The sequence below is a fragment of the Grus americana genome, chromosome 10, assembly GCF_028858705.1.
Source record: "Grus americana isolate bGruAme1 chromosome 10, bGruAme1.mat, whole genome shotgun sequence".
In the NCBI taxonomy this organism is placed as follows: domain Eukaryota; kingdom Metazoa; phylum Chordata; class Aves; order Gruiformes; family Gruidae; genus Grus; species Grus americana.
Genome location: NC_072861.1, coordinates 18,148,410 through 18,158,476, shown reverse-complemented (window position 1 = coordinate 18,158,476; position 10,067 = coordinate 18,148,410). Strand labels below are relative to the sequence as shown.

The following is a 10,067-nucleotide window of genomic DNA, read 5'->3' as shown; positions in this document are numbered from 1 at the left end:
CCACTACAAACGTATGAACATAAACCCCGAACCCTCCAGTTCAATTATGCACGTTTAAAAACCTCCACTAAAATAGTTTGGTAGATTTTTCAGATGCTGCTGGGGCTTCAGATTTATCTGAAATAGCATCAAATGGCAAAAAAAAAAAAAAATCAAAATATTTTTCTGTCACATGCTGTCATACATTGTCAGGGAACCTTGTGCTGTAGCTGCAGTGAAGTTGAATCTGATTAAAAGATCAGCAAACAAGGCAGGTTGAGGGGAATTTGATCTCATCATTGCTATGCCTGGAAATACCTGTCATCTTCTAGGTTGTCCTGCACTGTGACACTCTTTCTTATCCAGTTTGCCAATGGACATTCATGGTGACATTCTGTGCAAGCAAAGGGAGGGGAAAGAAAAAAAAAAAAAAAAAAAGAGACCCGATCCATTCCAATTTTATTTTCAAGTCCTGTATTATTATTCCTCTGAGATCAAGCCTAAACATAAATACCAATTATCAGAGCTACAGACAAATGAATAATTTGATGTAAAACAATCCTGCTTTATTCAAATGAGAGTAGAGGTGAAATTAGAGCTACGCAGGATATTGTGTTAAAAAGCACACACACACACACACAAAAAGAAAGCAAGCAAAATGTCTAATTTTAACATAGTGTTGTTATCTGTGATTAATGATTTCCGTGGGTGTATAACTCTTATGCAAAAATGCCATGTAATCATGTACATATTTGATTAAATAGCTTAATTTGTGTTCATTTAAAAAAAATAAAATAAAGCCAAATAAGCTAGATAATGAGTGGGCGTGTTGTAGGAAAAGCAGATGGGATTTGAGGCACTAGCTGTGTTCAAAGGAAGCCACCAATTTCACTTCAAGAATATTTGCGTATGAAAGCTGATATTTTCTAGAAACATTCATGAGTAGAACACAGAGGGAAATTTTGCCAAATTCTGCTGGTTTTAATGAAGGCACACAGGGAAAAAAAAAAAAGTTCAGCTGAGCCCAGTTCAATTCCCACTCTTTGGGAAGAGCATCTTTATTTATTTATTTTTCTATATTTACGGGGAATGTTTTCTTTTTCTGAGTCAATTATACCTAAAGCATCCTTTTGTTTACTTCTGAATCTCTGACAACAACCTCCCCTTTCTTTGCCTTCACCTGTGGAATTAAATACTTATTTTTCATCACACAATAAAAAAGACACCTTTCCAGACTGGAAATAATGGGATTCTTTTGTGGGTAAAGCTGTGTAAATCACAGTGTCAAATGAATGGACAAAGCTTTAATGGGGCTAATAAACACGTCCCTCTGTATTGAGCAAGGGGAATTTTTATGAAAATGATCAAATAAAGTAATAAAAAAGAAGGGGCTTCCCCTCTGGGTTTATGAGCTCTCTCGTTACACATCATGTATGACACACTGACTGGCAGAATATATGATGGACTGTCATACATTGCAGAATGACTTCAATTAGGATGATAAGATGACAAGTTCCCATAGTTCATATCTGGGTTGGCTGTGGGGTTTTTTTCAACAGGGCTCTTACTTTGACCTCTTTCTTTCTAATGTTTGATACGAAATTTAAAGGGCCGGTTGAGGTCATAGGAGACAAAATATGACATGTCAGGGGAGGGAGAGGAAGGCCGTTTGTTTCTTTGTTTGCTCTTCTATCCATTGGTAGGATCCTGTAATTCAGTGTCTGACTCGCTATTAAAAATAATTAATGCCAACAGTTCAGCCCACATGCACAACTCCAGAATAACAAACCAGCAAGTGCAGCCTGCCGCTCATGACCGGCCTCAAAAATCACACAACCTACAAGCAAATACGGAGGCACATCAGACAACATGACGCATAAGCCAGCATCCACAAGTGTCATCATCAATTGCTTTAAATCACCTAGTCCTGCACGTAGGATCACAGGGCCAGAAATACCTTTATTTCCACAAGAAAGGGGCTGACTTCAGGCCAATGAAGAGATGCTGGAAGAAGCAGAACACTGATGTAATTTCCAGTTCTGGGATTGTCCAGCTAAAGTCTGGTTTGGCTCTCTCCGAGTATTCAGCAGCTAAAAGCCGCAAAGACTTTGGCTGAGACAGGTAGGCAACTCTGCTTGAAGAAGGAGTCGTGTCTGAGATGGATGGTGAGGTGGTGCTGTCAGCACTTTGAACCTTAGAGTAGAAAAAAAGGTACAAATTAGGAAGTACTTAGAACTTACTGATGGTTTTGAGGGTCTGGGAAACCTCATACGTTAAAAATAAAACAACAGACAAAAACTGTAGAAGGCTTTCTTTTAGGGGTATTTTGGAATTCTTTAAACGAGTATGCTCCAATGGTCATCAAGAGCAAATATTGCTATTGTAGGACCTACATATAATACTATTGGGTCAGGATCAATCTCAGACTGCTTCTCCTGTGGCAGCTATAAAATAGACAGAATGAAGATGGAAAGCTATTCATCCTCTGCAGGGCTAAGCGGGCTCCATGATATTGCTGATCCCTGAGACCATCATCTGCCTGACCTCAGGGGTACTCTCTGGCCGGACAGCACTGCCTCATCAACTCAGAATCTGACCCAGGCATTTTACATTGTCACATGATTTGAGACAGTCCACCAACCTGGAAAAGGGAAAGGATTTCCAACGGAAGATCAAATATTTTCCAGGTGGCCTGTTCTGCAGATTCAGCGCTATTGCAAAGGATTTGCCTTCCAGTCAAAAAATTGCTTGTGCACGAGTCTCAAAAGCAAATCGGTAGGTGGAAGGAGCGGGATAATGGAGGCACTTATCGCTGAACAAAGTGATAGGTTTGGTTTGCATACATTCAGGTGGGAATGACTCTGACTTTGAAGAATAGCACATGTCATGGTCTAGGCACAGGGAAGAATATAACTGAAACACAATGAAAAAGAAAAGCCTCACTAGGTAGAAACTGAATAGCAAAACTCACTTCACTTCTCCTTAGCTCTGGTAAGCCACAAATATCAGTAGCTACCAGGAAGAATTTCTTTGGCATCTACTTCTTGGGATAAATTGAGGTCTAAATCTAGACTAATGTGCCCAGAAGCTCCTGCTGGATGAAAAAGAGAAAGAAAAAAAGAGAAGAATAAAGGGGAAAAATTCAGCTGAGTTTAATCTGAACAGTGTATCCATCACCAAAAATGATACAAATCAGCTATTACTGGATCATGCAAAAGCAACTCCACTACCTGTGATCCTTCCTTTGCTTTCTAAACCTCTTTTCAGCCCAGCCTAATGAATTGTCAGAACTGTCAGACAGCTCCAAGGAATGACAAATGTCTATGATTTGCTGCTGCTGCTGCTACTTTGCTGAAAACACCTGATGTATATAGTCTTGAAATCCTCTGTTTTGTATTAAAGGCAAGGGTAAGCTGGAAGAATTGGTGTACATGTAGAGTTATTTTCTTTCATTTTACATATATGTAGCCTAATGGGAAGAATATGATGAAAAAAAAGTTCAGGTTGAATATTAGAGCACTCCTAAACTAGGAGAGGAGGCAGAAGATGCAACCTTGGCTGTGACCCATTTTGAACATTTTACAATCCCATATTTAGTTATATGATTTCATATTATGTATAATAACTGTCTATGACCTGACATAAAACTTGCAATGATGTATCTCCGTACTTGTATGATGTTTTCTTAATCAAAATTATAGATAATAAAACACAAAGCATTCTAACTACACAAAGAAATTATTTGACAGACAATAAGATCAATCAAATAATTAATCTGACAAATATCAGAGTTTGAGTTATACAGGCTCCAAACATTTATTAACTTGCAGCCAGATTCTGTGAACATTTGTCATTGACTTAAATGGGTCTAAGATTTCACTTCTTGACGAGTGACAGGCCCTGATGGGTATTTAGTCATTTCTGCTATACCAGATTGGCACTGTACTTAATACATTTGCTAATTCTGTCATAGAACTTACTCTCTATAACATTCCCCTGCACCTTCCCTAAAGAAACTCTTGTGAAGCTGTCCCTTCAATAACACACACAGAAAAAACATAGTTTTGGAAAACAGACAGTACGACTCTTGCCTAATGAGTCACTTGTCCAGCACTGTAATGCATTTAGAAAAGGCTCCTATTGACTGGAGAATATTTTTTTGCTGCTTCAGTGCTTGTTGGGCGATATTTTCACAACAGCTCCCAGGCAGTCAGGTTGGTTGTATGACTTTATGGGAAATGATCTGCATTATGTAAGGACCATTAGAAAAGAGATAGACGCGACCATGGTACTATCCTTGAAGGTAATGGACACTGAGGACCTGATCTGTTTAAGATTAGGAGCGTCACAAATTGGGTTCCTCATCTGAAAGACTGGAGGCAAAGAACTGAGGTCATGGAAAACTGAACCAACTGTGTCAATGAACAAGGAACCAAGTAGAGCTGATCATTCCTCTTCCTATCACAGGGGGAGGTTTACTGTTGTAGAGTGAGCTGCCTGGGGAGCCGGTCCAAATTCAAAGGGCTGCTAAAAGTAGGAACCTTAATAAGAACCAAGAGGATATTTTGTCATATTTCTTGTAGGCCAACTCATTTCCACCTCTGGAAAAAAAAATAAAATAATGCTGTTTGTAGATCAAAAGACACTCCCAGCTGCTCTCCTCCAAGCATACACAATGATGTCCCTGAATGGTAGAGCCAAGGGCGATGCTTCAAAGATGGGAAATGCGGTTGAGCTAGGTCTCAATGTTTTATCAATTTCATTAATGCTTCAGGCTCTCAGCAAGCCAGGAGCATGAGAAAAACTTATTTCCCAATGGATCAGGCCTAGTCCAAATAGAAAGTACTTGCCTAGCCCTTGTGAGTCTGATTAAAGTAGAGGTTGGGAGAAAAAAACCAAAAAAGCCTATAAAATTTCAAATTAATTAGTTGACTCGCATGAAAGACTGCAAAATGGAAGACCCCTGTACTGTGCGTCTTACAATAAAACACCGCTGACACACACTAGCACAGCTGCTGCATCGGTGTAGCATGCCTGCAGATGTTACTACACTGTCGTCTCCCCAGACATCATCGCAATGAACACTTTCCTCCCCAAACCACTCCTGTGATTCTCCCCATTTTACAGGCAGGGAACTGAGGCACATAGAATACAGCGCAGGACCTCCGAGGCATCAGTTTGCTGGCACCTATGGAAATCAAGAGCAATCAAACCTCTAAACAAGGGTTAAACTCTGAATAACCTTGATAATTTGATCTTAAAGGGTTTGCCCTCAGGGGTCAGTTGCAATAAACCAAGGGGTGGAAAACAGGTCCCCACATTATTAGGTGACTGGCTAAGTACTGGGGTAAGTTGTCCTCTCCCTTATGATCAGACGCAGTTTGGGGCAGAAGTGCCTGCCTGAAGACACTATGACATCGTTGCTGCTGTGTCACGGCAAAAGCACATTGATGGGGCTATGTGAGGCGCTCTCAGGGCTTGCTGGTGAATAACGGAGGGGGGCATTCTGCTCGCTCAGCAACGAGAGCTGGGCTCCCGCAAACAGCCACAGCAAAGGGCAGGAGGAAGCTCTGAAATACGCTGTTGGTGTCATGCACGGCAAATGAAGATGTGCATATCCAGACAGGAGGAATAATGATAAATAAATGCCAAAGAGATTACCGGGTTCCTCTCTTAGATTAACTCTAGTTTGGCAATGATTGGGGTTTGGGAACTCCTCTGTGATTTAAGAATAAGAATTCTTTTCTAAGTGGCCTAAAACTCACTGCTATATCATCACTTGCTGTTGTCAAATAAATAATCATGCGAAATCAGCTGCAGAGAAAAGTCTCCTGTAGAACAGAGTTCATGCATGACATATGATATATCTTTTCAAAGGGACAGATACATCTTTCTTACAGCCAGCATGCAGCTTCCTTCACTGCACCTTCCCTCCCATCCAAATCACCTCAAATAAATGTGAGTTCTGCTGTGTTCACAGTAATTCCTTCATTTTTAAACACATAATGGAAATGTATAACTAGTCCTCATAAAAATTTATATCTCAATTCGTCCCTTTAATTTATAACAGGCCCTCCAGGCAGTTATTATTCAAACATTAATAAAATGCCTATGGATCACCAAAAGCATCAATTTTCACATTCGCCTCCCCTCCTATTTGTACATATATAAAGCCAGATTAGAGTTAATGCCACTTCTGTGTCTAACAACAATTACGCCTTTAATAAGATAGGAACAAATGATATATTATCTTAATCATGTTAGGAATTTGAGTTCTTTTCATGAAACAAAGTTGAATTTTTTATGCCCTTTGTGACAATTGTTACTTAACAGCCTATATGTTTGGATATTGCAGTTTATGCAAATGTTCATGTTCTATAAATTTTAGATTTATCTCCATTTATCATTCCACATGTTCTAATATACAGGCATTATGGTCTCTGACTTTGCACACAGTCTAAAATAAGATTAGGACACCTTTCATGTATTTATACCATAGAAAAAAAGGGGGAGGGAGGCAGAAATAGCTATTGTAGGGGCCAGATCCTCAACTTCCATAAAACCACATACTGTGCAGAGCTTCATCTCACTACGCTGATATAAATCCATCTAAGAATTTGGTCTTTCATTTGCTAACAGTTGAATTTTAAAGGATTGAATTTTATAAGGGAACCCTTCATTTTGTGCTCTAAAAGCAGTTGCCAGCTCATTGTATATCACACTGTAAAAACTATTACTCATGAGAGTAATCATTGCTAATATGAGCTCTCCCACAGGGAGACAAGGAGACAACTTGCATGCACAATGGTTTTTGGCTTGATGCTCATTTAAGAGGAGCAATGATCATTAGGACCATAAGGATTCGTAGGAAAGAATTCCCTGGGATTTATCATTTTTCTGCTGGGAAATTTAAAGCCTCTTGAATTTGGAGAAGAGAGTGAGAAAAGCAGATCCTAGGCCATAGTTTGATTCTGCATAAATCACTCAGTCGTATTGACATCAAAGAAACAACAGCAATTTATGTCATCTGAGAAGCATCCATGAACAAAAAAAACCCCACCAAAAAAAAAAAAATCCACCCAAAGCATTCGAGTCTAAAGGAAGTTAGATTTATTTTCAGACTTCGCTCATGGGAACTAGCAGTGATGTTTCAAATGGGTGCTAAGCTAAGGCGAAATGATCAGGAATGGAGATGTCCCCATGGTTTCTTTACACCGGTAAACACAGCTTACGGGCAGGAATTCAGTTCCTTGCCTTCATTATGGAAACTGTGTTTGTAGCAGCGTTGCAACCAGGCATTAGCTGTCCAGGAAATCTTTCTCATTTAGAAAGTTTGCAGCAGTGATCTGGAAGATTTTATGACGGTGTCTTCCACCCGTGCCAGCGGGAAGTTCCCGTGCATTCACTAAGGTGCTCCCTCCGTTTCCCCTGCAATGTCGAAAATGCTGATGAAGACTCGGGAAGGGACCAAATCTAAAGTGAACCCCATTAAGACAGTAGCTGCTTTCCTGTGTGTTTCATTATTAATACTGAGTTCAATTACTCTGATTTCTTCTGTTGATGAATTAGTAGCACCAGAACCAAGTCCCTGGCTGATACCCATTTGTCTTTGCTTATAAGTGCTAATGTGATCCTGTTCCTTTAAAATCAAACTCCTGCTTCAGTCACTTTATGTCTTTGCAACACTAACTGTCTTTTCACTAATTGGTTCTGTGTAAATGAAACAAGCTGAAAAACACTGTGGCACCAATAAATATTAATAAGTTATTGTTTGTTTTCTTTACCTTGCTTATGAATTCATACAAAGACAGTGCTAAGACATTAACTCCAGTCTATTAATTGCCACCTGATAATTGCCACCTGATACTTTTCTCCTGGATAATTAGGTACCCATTAGTTCTAATCAAGTAGTTACTTAATTATTGCAGTAATTAGTCTAATGGACTAGCAAATTGAAGCTTTATCACTTTTGGATACTTAATGTTCCTGACAGAGTACTTCACAAGTGTCAGGGTTCCTGATTCAGCAACCTGCCATCGATGAACCCCCTGCTGCCATTTCCACCCCACCCACGCTGCTCCCCAGCCACTCACAACACAACTTTGATATGTGAAGCCAGAGGCAACATAAATTTGAGTCCCTCTTCCTTCTCGTTCCCCTTCCCACCCCCGTCTATGCCTCCCCTCCTGTGCTCTTACTGCTCGGCTCATTCCACGCCAAAAGAACTTTGTTGGGAAATTAAATAAGATCTTGGCATGGAGATCACATGCATTAGGCTGTACAGCAGCGTGATTCAAAGAAAGGAGCTAATGTTGGCAGGTGTGGGAAGAAAAAAGCAACTGTGAGGGGAGAAATAATAAAGAGCGTTCATGAATACTCGTACACAGCCAGGCTTGGAAAGAAAAAGGGAGAGGAGCAAAGCCGACTGGTGGTAAATGAAGGCATGGCTCCAAGGTCTGGGACTGGTAATAGGTCTCTCTTTCATCTCCGAATCAGAGGTGCAAATCTAACAGAGATTTTTAGTGACTAAAAAATATGGAAAGTCTTTTTTTCTGGCCATGGTCTCTGTACCACTGAGTTGGTGGACAAGGGGCCGTTAGCATTTCTGTGCGCCATGGTTTTATAATTAATATAATAGTTAATTCTAAAGGGCTGTCAATTCCATACTTTCACAATATTCAGTTCAGAAAGGGCATGTGAAATGCCATCCTCACCCCTGTACTCTGTCCGTGTACTAGTCCATACGTCGTCCTTGTGCATCGTGCTTGCTTTTGGATACTAATGTGTTTGAGGTGGATATAACACACGTAGACATTTAGGAGCATTAAATGTGGATTTCTCTCTCCCGTTGATCATCTGATCCAGATTCTCTCAAGTATCTTCGTGTCAGATTTATATCAGAATTGATCATCAAGCCCTTTGGCAAGTGTCATCTGCCCCAGGCGCTGCAATGTGTAACGTGTAAGCGCTCATTGTACTGGGAAGGGGAAAAAATGATTGATCCTGACCAGAAATAAAGAGGCTAATTCCATTCAATAAACACTTGACAACTTGCTAATGGTTAAACTACTTCACATATGCGGTAAGATTATGTATTCTGAAATAGATGTATTTATCTTTCTTGAACAGATAACTCATGTTTCCATTGCTGCTAATGCTGTAGCACAGTCTCGGATCTTGTCCAGAGAAACAGGCTCTGGGACATGCCTGGAGTGGGTCCTGCTGGAGGGTGCCGGGTTGCCAAACATCCCAGGACCGGGATTTGGTTTTTATGGGTGGCCAGGTATGGGCTGGTGGCAGCGAGGAGAAATGGCTGTTGTGCACCTGGGTTTTGAGCTACTGTGGAACTGGAACAAGGACAAGGTGTGGGTCAGACATCTCTTATGTGCCAAAACCCATATAATTTAGGTTACCACGTAAAGACCAGAGTCCCCTAGTCTGTCATGTAATGCATATTCATAGACAAAATAAACCCCATATCCAAGAATCCTCACAAACACTGGAATTTAATTTACCTATTGAACTATCCTCAGTATGTTCACACTGTCAGAGCTGCAAAGCCAGCAGTTTTCTGGGAAACAAATAAATTAGTAACTTCATTCCCCCTAATTCTTCTTACTGCATGAAAAGCAGTGTCCTTTGGGTAAGCACTCTTACCCAAAATACAACACACTGTGACAGAGGTCACCGGCTCCTGAGTTTTCTGCCATAGCTCCACATACATCCATCACAACTGGCTGCGAATGCTCTGTTTCCTCTGAAGTTACTCGTAGGTAACAGTCAATAAAACCTTATGCAGCTACTGAAAAATCATACCACAAAACTACTTAAACACCTGTGTGAGGCCACTGAGCAATAACAATCCCATGCACTGAGAGCAAAATTAGGCAAAGCATACTTGGCCCATTAAGAAAACATATTGCTTGAAATTAGAGTGCCTCAGGATGCCTAGATCTTCCTCCTGGTGCTCTGTAGGAGAGGGCTGCCAGCCCTGTTCAGCATGGGACCTGTGTTGACCTGAATTCAAGTGTCTGAGACCACCATCTCTGTTGAAGGCTCCCAGTGGCAGAAATCTCGTAGAGAAAGCT

At 40.6% G+C, this 10,067-nt stretch overlaps 1 long non-coding RNA gene across 1 annotated transcript in view; it reads right to left on the bottom strand.

Moving 5' to 3' along the window:
• Positions 1–565: 565 nt before the first annotated feature.
• Positions 566–10,067, bottom strand: part of LOC129210765 (uncharacterized) — a 31,040-nt gene continuing 21,538 nt past the window's right edge. The window contains exon 4 of the long non-coding RNA XR_008578625.1: positions 566–2,172. This is a non-coding gene — a long non-coding RNA (uncharacterized LOC129210765). The remainder of the gene's footprint in view (positions 2,173–10,067) is intronic.